Raw genomic sequence first — 17,622 nt, 5'->3', positions numbered from 1 at the left:
GTAAGACTGAATTCGGGAAGGCGTTTGTTTTGTGAGGAATCACAGTTGTTAAAATGCCCGTTTTTATAAAAATGGACGCACCATACTGTTGATAAAGCGTTGATGATGGTAACCGTTGGACTTTGAGGCATCATTACTCTTTAATTGTGGAGATCTTCCACTCTAACCAATTGGCAATGTTTTAACTGCTGCAGTGTGCTTCGAGACACCAACGACCGTCCACCAGCGACTTTCTTCCCACACTCTGCCTCTTCATCCCCCCCCCCCCCCCCCCCCCCCCCCCCGACATGACGCGTGACAGCAGCTCCTCGTTGTCTCAGGTGAACACGCAAAGCGTATTTTAGTGCGCGCGGAAAGATTCGCCTAGGAAGCCGCGTACTACCCCGAGATCTTCTTCCCTTTTCTCCTCCTACTTTTCCTTCGTCCTATTGATCGTCCCGGTGCACGAAGCACACTGGTTGGGTGTTATTTATTTTTTTTGTGCAAAAACTAGCTGCGCGCGCGGCGACGCGTGATATCAAGGGAGAGAGAGAGAGAGATAGAGAGAGAACACTGTGCCACCAAAACCTTGGGCGGGATTCCATCATGGTTGCGCAAAGGAGAAGTTAGACTCGAACACTGACTGCGCCCTTGCTGCTTCAGTTTTCTCATTTGCGGGGTTTTTTATTCCTCGAAGCTGATTTTTGTGTTACCGTTTCCGGATCCCTCTTTTTCCCCTTGTTGTTCTTGTTTTTTTTCGATACACTCTTTTAAACGCGTGGGATTTATCGGGAGGCAGCGAAAGCAAACAGCGTGCGTGGCGGAGCAAACGTGATGCGCATTGGTCCTTGAATGCACCTCGGACGCTCAGGATCCTCGAAAGGACTCTGGGGGAGCTTTTTCGTGTCTCTAATCCTCCATGGGTTGGATTTGAATGCTTTTTCCCCCCCTCCCGTTTTTGGACAGACTTAACTGTGACACTGTCCGACGCGTCTTTTGGGATCTTTTCATCAGCTTCCATCCCTCCGCAACCACGCGTCGATTTGGAATACATTAACTCCCCCGTTTACCCGACGCGATTCGCCCCCACCCCCATTTCAAAAAAAGTGGAGGCAGCCCGGGAGGGAATCGGGTGCAACTCTTCATTAGTGTCACTTTTGGTAAGTGGGAGCAAACACACACGCGCGTGTGGATCGCGGAGGGAGCTCATCTGTTATGTGACGCATAGATTGTGCACGCGAAATTCTCAGGATGTGATGCATGCGAGCGTGTTCGACGACTTCCCAATGCAGCTCGATGGCTTGTTGCTATGAAGCCATCACAAGGCATCAAAGCTTCTATTGATGGTGTTGGTTACGCTCAGTTAGCCAAGGTCCGCTGGGCCCCGACCGGTCCGTCTGCATCACGACTCGGGGTGTTGAATATACTAAAACAACGCATTCGATGCACATGGTGTCCCGAGGAATGAAGGTTTTCCCCGGGCGTGTCTGAATCAGCACCGCGCACAGAAACCGACTGTTCCTTAAATGAGCGGAATCTTAGAAATCCTCTCTGGTGGTGCACTGGCTGATGGTGTAGTCGCACAATAAGGCTCAGGGGGCTGTGCTATTTTGTACACTAGATAGGTAGATTGTTCATTCGTAGGTATAATCACAAATCTATAAACTGTGTTATGGAAATTCTTCTTATAAGAAGTTTGATCCCGTCCAATTTCGGCATCTTAGGGAAAAAAGTGTTAAGCAGCCGGTCTGGGTAAATATCTCTCCATCACCCCAGCATCAACAGACGCCTGCGTGGTGGAAGCAGCGGCGGTGTGGTTGCAAATCAGTAAGAGCCAGGCGGGGGTTAGATGTCAATAAGCTCACGCTCAAAGGCGAGCGAGCGCCGCCGCCGTGTCGTTTTCACCGGCTTTCGTGTGGCAGCGATTCAGCCGTAATGAGACCATCCCAGGCGGTAGGAGGATGTGGCTCGAGGCACCGGCTGGCTGCGTTCGCACCATCAGGTGTGCTGCAGCTCAGGAAAAAAAAAAAAGGGAGAACACACACACAGCGGCGCCAGATGGAGAAAACATTGTTCTAAAGGACGGCATGTTTATATGGCGGATCGAAGCCTGACAGTTGTCGCCTAGAATTACGCAGGAAGGTGAAAAATGAAAGTTGTCACAGGGTCTTGGCACGGCTCGATGCTGTGACACATGCCTCTTTTGCCCGCTAGCTGTAAAACATACATTGGACGTCAACAATCGGCAAAGGTCGAGACTTAAAGACGAACGGAACGTCGTACTTGCGTAAACGTTTTAACAGATTTTGACAGCTTGCAAATGAGTTGAACTTTACATGACATTCAGGTTAGTGATGGTGAAATAGCGTTTAGCATGTATGCCTCACAGGTCTGAGGTTTGGGTTCGAGCCTCCTCTCACATATTGGATTCGCTGACTAGTCAAAACCCTCCGATTACAAAACAAAACTTGAGCTGCGAGCAACTATGAAGGACCTTTGGCACGTTGAGGTACTGGCACATGAATTCTTTGAAAATGAAGTACATCTGAAAATATGACCTCTATAAAGGGCCAAAAATGTGGCAAAATTTGAAAAACAAATTTAAATGGTGGACTTCCAGTTCGGTTTAGCGTAAGGCTCTACGAGACTTTTTGTCGGTCTTGGGCTGCCTGTTACATTCGCCAACCAAATTTTGAAAACCGACCGCATTTTCATGACCAAACGGTGCATTTAAAACTCTTACGTTTCCACCAAAATGGACGGGGGGGCTAATAATGCGGGCTGTCATGCTGTTGTGTGGCTTCGATGAGGGGTCCGCTTGACTGACTCATGTTGTGCCGACACACTGCTTATATTGAGGAAAGGCGGACGTAACCGAGGACAGCATGCGGACATTAACGTGGGAAGGCTGGGCGTGAAAGAGGACGCTATAGGCACGCCCCTAGTAGGTACAGTATATCTAGCACGTGCATTGTGCAAAACAACATCCCGAAAATTACACTGATGAAGAGAGACGCTTACGAAGCCCCGTTGACACCGCAAACAATCAGTTACGCGGAGGGCCATGGGAATCGAGCAGCCGTGAGAGAATTCAAGATCAACTAATCCAGGGGTGTCAAACTCATTTCACATTGTGGGCCACATACGGACTCGGTAGATGTCAAGTGGGCTGAACCATGAACATGATACCATACTGTGCTACGAATCACCAAAATCTCATCTCTTTCCTTTGTTTTGGTCTCAAGAAGCATTGATTGGCGCTTTCATATCATTTGCTGTGTTGGGTCTATCTCGGTGACAGACTGAGACTGCTGTTTTCTTCCCCGATCAAAACAATGTTGTCTTCTACTGTGATCAAAACAGTGTGCCCCCTATCGGATAATCCAGTAATTGCATATTATTTAAAATATTCATTCTGTGTCTTTAATGCATTTTTTTCACTTTTAAATTATCCCGCGGGTCGGATCGAACCTCCTTGGGGGCCGGTTCCGGCCCGCGGGTCGCATGTTTGACACCACTGAACTAATCCATGGTGCTTGGTGCTTTTGTTTTATGAAACGGCACCATCTATCCATCCGGGCAAGGACGACCGTGCCGCAGCAACATCCAGCGGATTACAAGGAAAAGATGGCCGTCCTTCGCTCCGTAATGTTCTGCATTACATTAAATACAGACGTTGTCTTGGAGATTTTAATCCTTTATTCTGCCGTTGTGCCGGCCTCACTTAACTTTCATTACCGATTATTCTCTTGACCAATCTCCACATTCCGACCTACCCGCTCGGGCTACGGAAAGTAATGAGGGACAAGCATACTTTGCATTTTGAAATACAACAAAAAGATTGTCGACTGACACATCCAGCTCGAGCACATCACCAACGTGGACGAGATGCCGCTCACTTTTGACATCTTGGTGAACAAACAGCGTAGAGATGAAGCGGCGGGGGCGAGCTACGCCATAATTTGTGAATGGATTGTGGAAGCTTTGGCTAACGTGTCTGCTTGCACTGTTGTTCGAGCTTTCGCAAAAAGCCGGCATCATTTCTGAGGAGCCGAACGGCAACAAGACTGGCTCTGACAATGAGGCGAAGGAACCTGGCGTGTTTGACTGTGAACCTACCCAGTTGTTCATTTCGGATACAGAATATCAGGGCTTTGATGGATTTGACGATGAGCATAGATCAAAAAATTACGCGAGTACATTCTTAAATACTTCAATAAAATACACCCGAATTCAGTTATGCTCCCGTCGCCTTTTTAAAAACATACGCTTGCGTGCATGCATGCTACCGTATTTTTTAAGCGTACGTATCGCCATGCTTGCGTCCAATAATACAATCCGTCTTGTGTATGTGTTAAATACAGAATTAGCATCTGTAACTGACACTACACCTTTTGAGACAATGTGCCGTATGGTTGTGAAAATAGGGTAGAATAAATTTTAAAAAAGCCCAATAACCCACAACAATATTGAATTTAGCCCGAGGCTGATGTGTGCAAAGATTCATCGGTTATCACGCACTCAAATTTTTTTTTTCCACCCGGCCCGATGTGTGTGCAATATTTGGTGAGCGTTTGTTCATGTTGAGTGACTCTGACTGATTCATTTCAGAAAAAAAAAAAATCAGCAAAAACAATTGGAATCTACAGTAAATAAAAAAAATCTCAGTGTTCGCTTGTTGGGCCCTAATTCAATCGTGAACAACCACAAGTAATTGTCATCCACCAAAAATGTTTCTCTGTGCCTATTTTAACAGTTCAAGCCATAAATGATGATTCTGGAAAAAATAAATAAATAAAATCACCGGAAGTGCATGCATATAACCGGATGCCTCTTGCATTTTTATTCTGCTGGATCACACTTTTGCCGCATTACATCTTTGCACACATTCAAACTGTGAATACGTTTCTCCCTTACCTCTTTATTGTATTGATTTGATCTTATTGTATTTTTATTTTCACAAGTCTTGAAACTTACTGGGCTAAACTTCAACCATGAGTAACAATTTTGCGGGAATTCATGCCGTTATGACAAGAAAAATACCTTGAATCCTTGAAAACTCAACTTTATATAACTCGAAAGCGACACCATGACCGCAAAATAAATACCCAGCAAAGGAAAATAAGAATCTTCTAAATATCAATAGCAATTGAAAACAAATGAATAAATAAATAAAACTAACTCTTGGCTGTTCCTGCTGCTTACCACTTGGGGGCAAATGGAAGTTGGTTATCGCTGAGCCTTGTTAGCATTAGCAAACGGCAGAGACATCCTTGTCAAGTGTGGCTGACGACACCCACTCGGTGTGTTGCGTGATGTTACAGCAGAGGCTCCCAGCACTTCCTGTCATTCGTCGGCCTAATGCAGTCGGGCAGGACTCTGGTTATCATTTCCATGCGTTATAGCTAAGCCCCCTTTTTTTAAAAATTTTATTTTATTTTTCAAAAACATCTCAGCATTGTTCTGAGTGAATGTCCGCAGAGAAGTTGCCACTTTGGAGAGTCTTTCCATTGGCCGCGAGTGCGGAATTAATGGCGTCTCTCGCTCGCCGTTCTGTTGCATTGTGTTTCAGCAGCTGCCCGTGGCGCGGGTGTCATGTGTTGGCCTTATGAAATCGGCAGACTTGATGAGGGTTATCAGACACTGCAGGAATGAGAGTGCTGCAGGAATGAGAGTGCAGCAGCTGGCACCTGCTATTGATCTGCCAGTTGAGAAAGACTTCGCAAGACAATGTAGCGACGTGCCTTTGTGCTCATTGTGCAGCCGTGGACTTTTGATGCCGCTTCACCCGCGCACGTTCGTTTCCTCACTAAAAACATTGTTTTGGGGGATATTTTAATAACTCCCGGCAGATTTTAATGAACACAGTGGGGCTGTATGGTCATGAAGGATTTTGCATTCAGTCGAGTGCGCTATCGACATTCCCCTTGTTCTTCCCGACTTTTGTACAAATATCCTGTCTATATACCGTACGTTGCAAGATTTGTTGTGAACATTGCAATACTGCTAGCATAATCATCGCTGATCTCTGCAATTTCACGCAACCAAAGAAAACGCCCTCACCCGCTCCACTCAAAAGTCATATTTCATCCATCCATCTATTTTCCGCAGACTGGTTCTCATGAGGGCCAACTAGAACCTGTCACGGCTGACGCTGGGTTGAGAGGTGGGTTTGACTGAACTGCCGACGGCAGAGTGAGATCTCAAACTGAGTTTTTTAAAAAATATATACCTTATTTTCCATACTAAAAGGCGCACCTAAAAGCCTTCCACTTTTTTAAAAGCGCACAGTGCGCCTTAAAATCCGATGCGCCTTGTGTATGGTCATTACGGTAATATTTCGACCCCAAAATGGCTCCTTGCTGGAGATATGCTTCCAATGCAGAGTTCAAACTGAAGTCGATCGGTTACGCAGTTTAACATGGAAATAGAGCAGCGGCAAGAGAGTTCGCCCTTAACGAGTCAATGTCATAACTTGCTGGTGGTTAAGTGAACTGTGTCGCTGCTTTATCAAATAAGGTTTCCTGACATCTGATCGTTCTGTTGGTGTTTCCTTGAGCGTAGCTCCATCTAGTGGATGCATTGTAGATTGCGTCTTATAATGCTGTGCGTCAAATGTATGAAAAAAAATACAAAATAGGCCATTCATTGAAGGTGCGCCTCATGATCCAGTGCGCCTTTTAGTGTGGAAAACGGCACAAAAACCAGGAAAGAAAATTCTGATTCTTAACAATTTTGCCTCACCTGATTTGTTATGGCACACCCCTTTTGGGGTACCAGAGAGAGGTTAGCATACGTCGATACTTTATTAATCCCAAAGCACAAGTGTGTAACACTAACAGCCAACAGCAAATTTCTTTATTTCAATAATGATACATTTTTGAAATTAAGGCTTGTGGAGACACGTTTACCTAGTCTGGACCAGATATACAATAATTTTGGACGTTGCACCATCGCTCATTTTTTATTTTGTTTTGACTGTCTTTTTTAAAATTAAATTCAGTTGATTTGAAATAGTTTCTACAGCAAGTTGTTTCTATTTTTTGGAGAAATGCTTCATTTTCATTTGGTTTGCATTAGTTTTAATATTAGTTTCAGATTAAAAAATACTGAGTATTTGTCGATTGTTCCTTCTGGATGGACTTACTGCAATACTGAAATTAATCAAAGCCTAAGATGTAGTTTCAGTTTTTTTTTTTTGAATCCGTTTCGTCTATTTTATTTAGTGAACAATTTTTTTTTTTTTCAAATTTTAGTTAGGGTTAGTTTTCGTTAACTATGATCACCTTGGTCAGGACAAGAGATGAGCATAATAATGTTCATCAATAATAGTTATGGGTTATTTTGATTGTTCACTTTTGGCTATCTTGAGTCAAAATACACAAAGGAGGGCAAATTATAGCACACTTAACATCCTGTGACCACGTCGTAGTTAGTCTTTCTCTGTTTTGGATCTGTTTGGTCCGCTTGAAAGTGGAAAACCTTGTCAGGAGCCGTTGACTCCGTCGCAACTACTTTGCGAAACACAGTAACTGAATTGTGGGAAGGTTTTGTACCTGTGTGCAGGCACCAGCACAAAAACAATTTGAAGGAGGTCATTGGCTTTGTTCTGATACAGAAATTAACTTGAAATCATCTCCCCGCTATTTAAAGCTTGTTTTGAATTCAAGTGCAGATAAACAATGGTGGATTAGTGAATGTTACACTACGACGGCCTTGGAGGATGCTGGCAGGGGGGCGTGGGGGGGGGGGCGAAATAAGTCGACACAACCAAATAGCTGGTCCCCCACCCTGTAGGCAGAGCTCCAATTGCATGAAAAAAAATGTTGCAGGAAAGTTCTAATTACAATCAGTCCCAAGACCAAAAGAATTAACCCTCCAAAGACATTTCTGTGACAAATCGACAAAAGCATCCCCATAATAAAGCCTTTTAAAGTGACTAAAAAGGTGGCATAAGGTGAATTGAATTTAGGACTCAAGGCGAGTGGTATAAAATTCAAGCGCGGAAAAAAAAAAGGATCTGACTGAGAGGTTACCACTGTTAAACGACACTGGCAACATTTGCCAAGGTCGTTTGCTTGAAAGGCTTTTGAAGACTCATTGCCTGTACATACGTGAGCTGTTGGAATGTGAAAAAGCATAAAATGGTCATTGCAAATATTTCAGCTCTAATCCTGTCACATAAGTGATATTATTACGTTGGGTTGACCTTTTGACAGCATTTTAATTCATGGATTGACTTTTTTTTTTCTCAGTTGCACTTTTAACTGGAGAAATCTCGAGCTAAATGGTCATGTTGTCCTTCTATTGACAGCAAGCAAGTTGAGACTTGAATCAACAGTCCCTCAAGTAATGCACTCAATTTTGTCTCCGTTGTTTGGGACACGATTAATCAGAAATCAGTTCCACAAAATTCAAGGTTGTCAGCTCACTGATACCCTGCGACATTCAGGAAATGATGATGAGGATGTTCTCAGTTTTGTCTTGTGTCCTCCACACCCCAAAAAACATGTTTCGTTGATCAAGTAGAGACTAAATTGGCCTGAAGGGAACTACTGCAGAGAGTGGTTTTTCTGATTTACTATTAAACCATTTTTTTTATCACCATTCCCACAGATCCTTTAAAAAAACCCTAAAAGGAACTGAAGCCATGAATGTAAAAACGAGGCCTTAGTTGGCATTAAAATGTCAAATCAAACTTTCATAAGTCTTAAAAATGGTCACACAAGATGATTGTAAATCTCAAAATAACTTTCTTCCACAAATAATTTACCAAATGAGTGTCGGGGGGACATAACATAATCACGAAAGTGGAACCAACAAAATGAGCGCGTTTAACAACAGATGCATGTTGTTTATGCATCTGTCGCAACTTTGGACAACGTGACGACATTGTGAAGTCAGTCTGAAATGTAAGTTATACGTCCTATCAAATGGAATTAAAACGTTTCATAAAATGTTGCTTTTGATCGCAACTGTTCTGGTTGTCTTAAATCTCCGAAAGAATGACACTATTTGTGGTTTGGACTTGGAGCTAAAGTCATTGCCTTTTCAGGCAACTCAGGCTGGTCCTCCCCAAACCTTGTTGCATCAACTGATCACCCGAAGAAAATCCACAGTAGCGCAGGCAGATCATCCAAACTCCACACAGGAAGCTCATAGCCCAGACTCAAACCTGTAATCTTCGAACTATTTACCACGTGTTACAGTGAAACTCCTCTCCAACGAAATCATGTTTTCAGTAAGAAATTTTTCACAACGAGGGGGTTTTTCACTGTAGCAAATTTGATCTCAGATGTAAACACACACACACACACACACACACGTATGTGTACACGCACACGCAAACGTATGTGTACTCTTTATTTTTATTCCATAAGTATGAGCATACACTTGTTTGACACTTCATATAGTCAGTGTAGAAAGGAAAACAAGGGAAAGAAATTGCGAAATTTATGATCAGCATTCACTTTCACTTACATCAATTTCTTGGATAATGTCTTTTATTTTGCTTCCTCCGTCTTTCATTTTGATCACTTTTACTCTCTCTTCCTGCGTCAGAGCTCTTCTTGTCTTAGCTGCTTGACATCCAAAGGTCCGTTTGGTAGCCATTTTAGCAATGCAACGTTCTTGCTGCGTCTGAAACTAACAATAACAAATACTTCCTGGACTACTGCGCATGTGTAAACCAGTGTGGTGGTTGCTGTTGCCGTTTCCGAACGGAGCAGTAGAGGTCGCCGTTGGATTAGACTTCGTTGTAGTGAATCTCGTTGCGAGGCAAGAGCAGAGAAAAAGATTTTGTATAACGCAACAGGGTTTTTTTTCGTTGTATGAGGGGTAGGAAAGTGGGAATGATGTTAATGCATGAAGATTTTTTCACACTGGGGGGTATTTTCGCCCATCTAGGTTTCGTTTTAGAGGAGTTTCACTGTACCTACTTGACCGCTTTTCTTTCGCAAACAACCCCAAAATGTGTCCATCCGAACCAGCCTTGTGAGGATGCTGGTTCGTTAATTTTCCACCGGCCTTCACATTTAAAGTTGTCAGGAAAAAGGGCTATCCGCCAACCCGTTTGTGCTCTGAACAAGTCAGGCGCCGTTCTAAATAAAGCGCAGTATTTATCTTGCGTAACTGGAGGTGTCGTTAAAATCAATTGATCAAGCACGAGGGGGATGCAAATGCACGTGGTTAGTCGATTAAACGAAGCTTAATGGGAGAGAAGCGTAACGTCTCTCCACGAGTACTACAGATATGTTTGCTGGATTCAGGGCTGGGCTGTTTGAATTAAAGAGTCATTTAGTGCCACACAGAGCGCGACCATGTGCCGATTCAGCCAATGACCGATGAACAAGGTGAGCGGCCGCAGTGGCGGCGCTGTTCCGAAAGTGAGACACTTCGCTGCGCGTGATAGGTGTCGCATGTCAAACGGAGCCACGAAGGTGTGATTGGAATTGGAGAAGAAAGAGGGTGTTTATGTGTGTGTGTGCGGGGCGGCGGGGGGGGGGGGGGTTGATTCTGAAAAACGTGCAGGAAGATGCAGGCTGTCGGAGGGATGCAGATTGGCATTAAATTGAGTAAGGAGGCGATTGGGCCGAATGCTTTGAGGGATGACACTGAGCACCAAGCTGTGCTCAGCGAGCGGCCATCCTAATCCAAAGATACAACATCATTAAAGCTGCCCACTGCCGCTCGAGGCCTGACACAAATATTCAATTTAGAGGATACATGCTGCAAAGCATATGGACAAGTCCAATAGGCTATCATTTACGTCAGGGCTTTCCAAATAGCGGGATGTGGACTGAGACTGAGAATTTTCATTTTTCCATACAGTGTCATTATTTACTGTATATTTCTGGCAACCTTCACTTTGACTGCACTACATTTTCTCGATGAAATGTCGAATTTTCCTCTGCTACGGTTGCTGTCATGAATGAATCGCGGAGTACCAAGAAGAGTACTTGTCTGTACCAAGACATTACAGATTGATGTGTCTTGTGTTGTTGTCTTTAGTGAAGTTTACAGGCCCTTCACCATTGATCTGAAGGCGACATTGATTTAAATCATCCTTTCGGCAGCCGTATCTGATCTTTGTGATCACTATCTCCTGACCCGAGAAGCATTTCCTTTTGGCTCTCTTGAGAAAACCAATGAAGCTCTCCATAAGAATTTGAAATGCAAGCAGCACCATTAAATAATGCATAAGGACAATAAATATGACTGTATAGATAGCGCTTGCTTGTGCAAGTCCGACTAGTTCTATTGTACTCATCTCAGAGCCAGTGGACAAATGTGGAGCGATTAATGCACTCGTCATCCGAGTGGAGGAGCATTAGGATGGAGATAATGCCTTTGTGAATTCACTCGACTTCATATGCCCACCGTGATGAGCTTTCAATGGGCCCCCCCTCACGCATTGATTTATTTTCCAAAATGAGCGTATGTGCTCCTCATCAGACCCTCTCGTTCTCTGTCTCACTGGACATATTGAACTCTGCGGCCTATTAAGAGGCTGTCAGACAGCAGAAGCACTTAACTATTCCGGCGAAGTGAAGAGCGGCGAGCGTCAACTTTCTCTGTTTGCTTCAAAGTCCTCCGCGTTAATGCAGACGCATGCATAATGTAGCACCACCTCGCAAACTTGAGGGAGAGACCGTAAAGTCTCACTACGGACTTTATTTTTAGCTTCTACAAAGTTCATCGTTGGAAAGTATCTTTGGTTTAGCATGGGGGTCGTATGTGGCTCTTTAGCGCCGCCCTAGTGGCTCCCTGGGGCCCTTTCAAAAATGTTTGAAAACGGAAAAAAAGATGGGGAGGGAAATATATTTTCGTTTCAACATGTTTTCTGGAGGAGGATAAACATGACACGGGCATTCTTAACGTTTTCCAATGCTGTAAAAGTGCGTAGAATCGATATTAATTGTCAACATTTCTGTCAATTAAGATTTGGGTCATAGCCTGCGACACGTTTCTATTAACAGCACGGGATGCCAGGCAGGTGGCTGTTGTAAAAAACAAACAAACAAAAAAAGGCGTTTCATGTACAATTCACCGAGGGCACTGGCAAAAAATGGGAATCTGAAGGTCTGAGAGAAGCATTGAAGACACATGAGCCGCGAGAGTTAACACATCGCAAAAGTGCGCCCATGCCTCTGCGGCAGGTCTCGACGAAGGAAGTAGGCAGTGATTTTCACAAAATCTTGTGTGTACTTTATTTTTCATTCACCTGAGAGGCCGTTGCGGCTGTTGCTCACCATGGCATGCGTGTGTAAGTGGGTGCGTGGTGCGTACGCGCGCGTGTGCGGTAACGGGTCGATCGCAGGAGGTTGTTTGATCGAAAAGTAGATCTTTGGTCAAAAAAGGGTGGGCAAGCCTGCTCTTCAGATGTAACGCAGGGAAAAAAAAAGGCTCATTGTGTATTTGTAGCCAACTTTGTAATTTTAATAGTAGGCTAATATGGCAAATATAAATACATACAGCAAGTGTTGCCTTCATTATCAGGCTTCCATAAGGCTTTTATTTTTTTTGCGGCTCCAGACATATTTGTTTTTCGTTGTTTTGGTCCAACATAGCTCTTTCAACATTTTGGGTTGCCGACCCCTGGTTTAGCATGTTAGCAGTTGGCAGCAGCATCGACGTCCCACGAGGAGCGTGGATCATGTGCTTGAGTGATTCCTTTTAAAGTGCACTCTGCTGTTTGCTGTTATATTGTAGCCTAGTAACTTGTCCAAATAATTCTTAGTTCAATATCAACAAATGCCAGTTCCTCTCGATTTTGTGTTTGTGCTGCTTTCTCCGCTTGTTGCTCGTTAAACCATAGCTACTTCCTATTTACATTTACGTATTATTGTTGCTCAAAATGTGAAAAATTACAACGTTAAATCGGTTGTCGTTATTGTTGAAATGTGACTGTGAAGTTGTAAAGTAAAAGTAAAACAGTTAAAAAAATCATTGATAGAGCACTTCTCACAGAGAGGGCTCACAAACTGCTTCAGTTAGTCAAAATACGACAATATACAGTAATCAAATATCAGCACAAGGGGTGACTGTTGTCATGGTGAACACTTGAAAGGCTGCAAATCAAAGGGCCATCCATGTTTTTGTCGACGGGTGCCAGTTCGCTCGACGTAAAAATCTTCATTTTCGTTCCGGGAGCAAGTCTTGTTTACCTCACCGATAAAACCAAAGCATTTATCCATGATAAATCTGATACTTTAAATTTTGATGAAGATTAATTTATTGCTCGTATCTGTTAAAAAAAAATACATGGGAAGCGGGCATTGACAAAATAATTAAATCCCAATATTGAGGAAGAAAAACCGCAATGAGATTATTTAAAAAAAAATTCAGTCCTACCTCAGTCAACCTTATTGACATGCATGTTTGTGGAACATGGGAGAAAATTCAAGCAAGCACGGGGAGAACATGCAAAATTCCCACAGGAAGACCAAAGCTGATATCAGAACCCAGAATCTCATAGCAGTCCAGCGAATGCGCTGACCACGAAGATCACGATGCACCTGCCCTCCCTCAAACATTCAATCAATAGAATAAGTTGTAAAACATAAAAATCGAGATCCACATCACAGGGTTTTGGTTCAATAGAAATATTTTTTTATTTCCACCCCAGGAAGCCGTGATGGAAGATCACCTTGACCGAGCAACAATTCACGATCCTCACGTTCAGTTCGTTTTTTCCGACCTTGCAAAAAAGCCTCTGGCTGTTTGCCAATTAAGTGATGCAACGCTTTTGATATTCACCTGCTATTGCTGTGAGCCGATTGCATTGCTCTAAGCCATATTGATCGATATGCGTCCACTATTTCATAAGCCTGTAACGAGTCTCTTTAACCAAGCAAAAAAAATAAAAATAAGAACAGGAAAGCCGACAAAAGTCATGAATGCATGAGTGTGTGAAAAGCAGGACCAGTGGGAATGAGGATGTTGGGATTACATGTGTGCCGGCCTCTTCCATATCGACAGATCGACCCAAACAGACACATTCAGTTTTGGGACGCCAAATGGTGTGCAGTTGTGAGAAATGCCCACCCGGAGTCACATAAGTGACACTATTTCCGAAAAGATGCAGCAGTCGCCTTGGTTGAAATCAAACCTGTGGCTTACACAGACGGAGGTGGTCCAAATTGAAAAGATGAAGCTCAGTGTGGTTTCTGACACTCACACTGTTAATTGCAAACACATCTGAGTCACTGATCAGCAGAGACGTTGGACTCGACCCAGTTTGTGGAAAGCTGAATATGATTCTTTTCTGAATCTCCACTTTTTGTTGCAACCTCGGATTTACGTGCTACCGTTCGACTCTCTTCGGGGGCCTAAATATGGTAGCTTCACCCGGTCATCTGGTATAGGGGAGAGCAGTGCCATCAAACATGTGAACAGTCAGTCAAAAACCCAATGATCCAAACAAATAACAATCATTTGTAACACTCATGTATTTTCACAAATGATGTTCAATCAAAGTAGCAGAAAAAAAATAGGCTTTGGTTTTGTCCATGACTGGTTTGCCAGCTGGACCAAGGAACATGCCTTTGAGACAAAGAATCCGGGTAATCCCATTTCATATTATTCATAGATTTACTTCTGCTGAGGTCAGAAGTTGGTAAAATTTGGTTTTGTTGTCCTTGTTTAAGGTCAATACCTGCTGACTGTTGTTCATGATGTCCGTTAAGGGCAAGTATGTAACATCCGCTGCTGACCTTGGGTGAGAGGCGGGGTGAACCCTGGCAGCAAGCCAGATATAGACAACCATTGACACTTAGGCCTGTTGTCTGAACAATTTGTCTACAATTAAGCCTACAATAAAACAAAAACAACAACAACAAAAAACATTCTGGAATTGGGCAGCTGAGTGGTCCAGTTGTTAACGCGTTGACCTCACAGTGCAGAGGTACCGGGTTCAATTCCAGCTCTGGCCTCCCTGTGTGGAGTTTGCATGTTCTCCCCGTGCCTGCGTGGGTTTTCTCCGGGTACTCCCGCTTTCCTCCCACATTCCAAAAACATGCATGGCAGGCTGATTGAACACTCTCAATTGTCCCGAGGTGCGAATGGGAGCGCAGATGGTTGTTCGTCTGTGTGTGCCCTGCGATTGGCTGGCAACCAGTTCAGGGTGTACACAACTATTGCCTGAAGACGGCTGGGATAGGCTCCAGCACCCCCCGCGAAACCTTGTCAGGAGAAGCGGATCGGAAAATGGATGGATGGAATTGGAGGAAGCCAAAGTACCTGAACAACTTTTGCAAGCATGGCGAGAACATGCAAAGCACACACAGGGAGGCTTGAACTGAGAACTCAGAACCTCTTGGCTTTGCAGAAAACCACTAGCACACCATGCTCTCTTGTTTTTACCAGTTCTTTGAAATGATGAGAGAGAGCGAGAGCGAGAGAGACATGCCAACCGACTGAATGAAGTTTGCGTGTGTACGCTTTTACTGCAGCGGCACTTTTCTTGAGGTCGACAGAATAAAAGGTTGTTCAGCACAATGCTCTACATTTCCCCATGCAGGACACTTGGGCAGGTTGGCTTCTTGCTGACGGTGTGTGAACCGCTGCTCACGAAATCCGTCTGTCAGATCAACATCGATTGGACATTTCTATGCTTGATTTTTGTTTGAGTTTTAAACACTGTGGCTGATTGTTGCTACTTGTTCCCTGCCTGTGAAATTTGTCCGCTGACTCAGTTGACAGCAAGGCATGACATTTTCCAGTATCGCATGGAATCAACAGCTCATTTTTGTCATTAGCATAACACTGTGGCCGTTGTATCGCAGCAGTGTGTCATCTCCTGTCAACCCTGTGTGTCATTTTCAAAACCCATTCAAGCATGTTTAAGCTAAGATATGAGACCCCATTAAAAAGGCAGCCGGACCACTTGGCTGTGGCCCAGTTACATCTAGAATAATATTGTCATTGATACAACGACTTGGATCATAGTACTGAATGATCATCTCACACCGTCAGAACTCAAACTCAGTTCGTTTGAGGAGAAAAACCCAAATCTCCAGACTATGAGGCAAAGGTGTTCAGCACCTGCCCCACCGTGCTGCCCCGCAACAGAAATTCTTCTTAACTCATTCACTCCCAAAGACGTTTTTAAACGTCTTTTCAGAGCGGTCTAGAATTGGCTGGTACTGAATGAGTTTTTAATAAATAATGAGAATGCCATCAATCTGTTCCAGGGGTTAGAGTTTCATCATACAACTTTGAAATAATTGGTCCATCCAGCAAATTGTGAGTTGTCTAATTGTAGAGCTAAAAAAAAAAACGGCACTTTGACATCAAGTGAAAGTTACTCTGCAGTACTTTGAATTACTTTGTCATACCACTACAGTGCGCATTTTACTTGACAGCTCCCCCTCCCACCACCACGACCACCAATCGCATGCTTTTATGGATTTGTCTCGTTTTCTTGTCTGCATTGCAGTGCGCCATTCTGAGTCACTTTTTTGTCGTATCACCATTTGGATTTCCAGTTAGAAATAACATTACTGCATCAAGGACATTTTTGTGTTTGGGTGGCAGGTCTGCGCGACTGCTTTCAGAATCGACGACAAACTACCCTCTTTGTTTGACCGTATGTTGATCACAAATTCGAGTATGCTTTTACTGGAGATGAGACTGTTCAAGGACGAATCTGAGACCACTGTGACAACCGCTCACCTCTATGTTCATCCATACGATGCATCTTTGTTGTCGCCGCAGTAACGTAACACTATTTAATTTTCAGTCGTGACACTGCGGTGGTGGCACTGCTGCAAACAGAAGCTGAATGCAATGTGTTAAAGGCAATTTAGTGGGCTATTGATAATATCTGATGTGTTATAGTGAGGAATACGATGAGGAAAGAGCACACTGGCTTGTACAGCGATATGTGTACTTATACTTTTCAGGGTCACTTTCCCCAATGACCTTTAACTCTTTCATTCCACAAGACATACTCGTACGTCTTTTTAAAATTAGGCCCCGCCTACCAAGGACGTACTTGTACGTCTAAGTCTTTTTTTTTTTGCGTCATAGAGAGGAGGATGGTCTGATGCAATCTGTGAATGAGAATAAGCCGTTTGCATTGTAAATCATGTAAAAAAAGCGACCAGTAGGTGGCAGTGGTGCCTCACGTGCTTGAAATGCATGCTTTTACTAAAAGCTCTTTTTCTCCGTTTTTTGCCCCGGAATCGCCATTTTCATGAAACTTAGCCATTTTGTAATGCCGATTGCGGAAGAATGGAAAAAGATAGAAACAAGATTTTTTTCGACTGAAAGAAGAAAGTCCAAACTTCAGTTTGGTAGGCTCCATGTTTATATAGCATTAGAACCAAATAGTCTGTGGGCCTTGCAAGATCAGTCAAAATCCAGTAAAACGCTGGGATTGAGGGGGTTGCTCCAGTGAAAATGGCTGGGATTGAATGAGTTAAGTGTATCCTTTCCAGACTAGTTATAATACTGGCTACATTCCTCCATCTCCTGAGTACTGATATAATGCTTGGGTCTATTGCAGACACACGGCCTCACACCTCCCATCCCACATATGACACAGTTGTTGCAGAACTGTGAAGAGAAGTACTCTCACCTCAGATTTGAACCAGAGTGCACTGGCATGAAATTCAACAGAAGGGCATAGCACATTCTGTC

At 43.7% G+C, this 17,622-nt stretch overlaps 1 protein-coding gene across 1 annotated transcript in view; it reads left to right on the top strand.

The window, feature by feature from the left end:
- Positions 1 to 605: 605 nt before the first annotated feature.
- The window catches only part of lrfn1 (leucine rich repeat and fibronectin type III domain containing 1), a 148,525-nt gene continuing 131,508 nt past the window's right edge, over positions 606 to 17,622 (top strand). Inside the window, exon 1 of the mRNA XM_086126364.1 lies at positions 606 to 1,139. The gene's annotated coding sequence lies outside the window, so the exon portion shown is untranslated. The remainder of the gene's footprint in view (positions 1,140 to 17,622) is intronic.

Source organism: Hippocampus guttulatus, chromosome 12 (genome assembly GCF_054856545.1).
Source record: "Hippocampus guttulatus isolate MCC_2025c chromosome 12, RoL_Hgut_1.0, whole genome shotgun sequence".
NCBI lineage: Eukaryota > Metazoa > Chordata > Actinopteri > Syngnathiformes > Syngnathidae > Hippocampus > Hippocampus guttulatus.
Note: the sequence above shows the minus strand (reverse complement) of the source record. Positions and strands in the feature narration are given on the sequence as shown.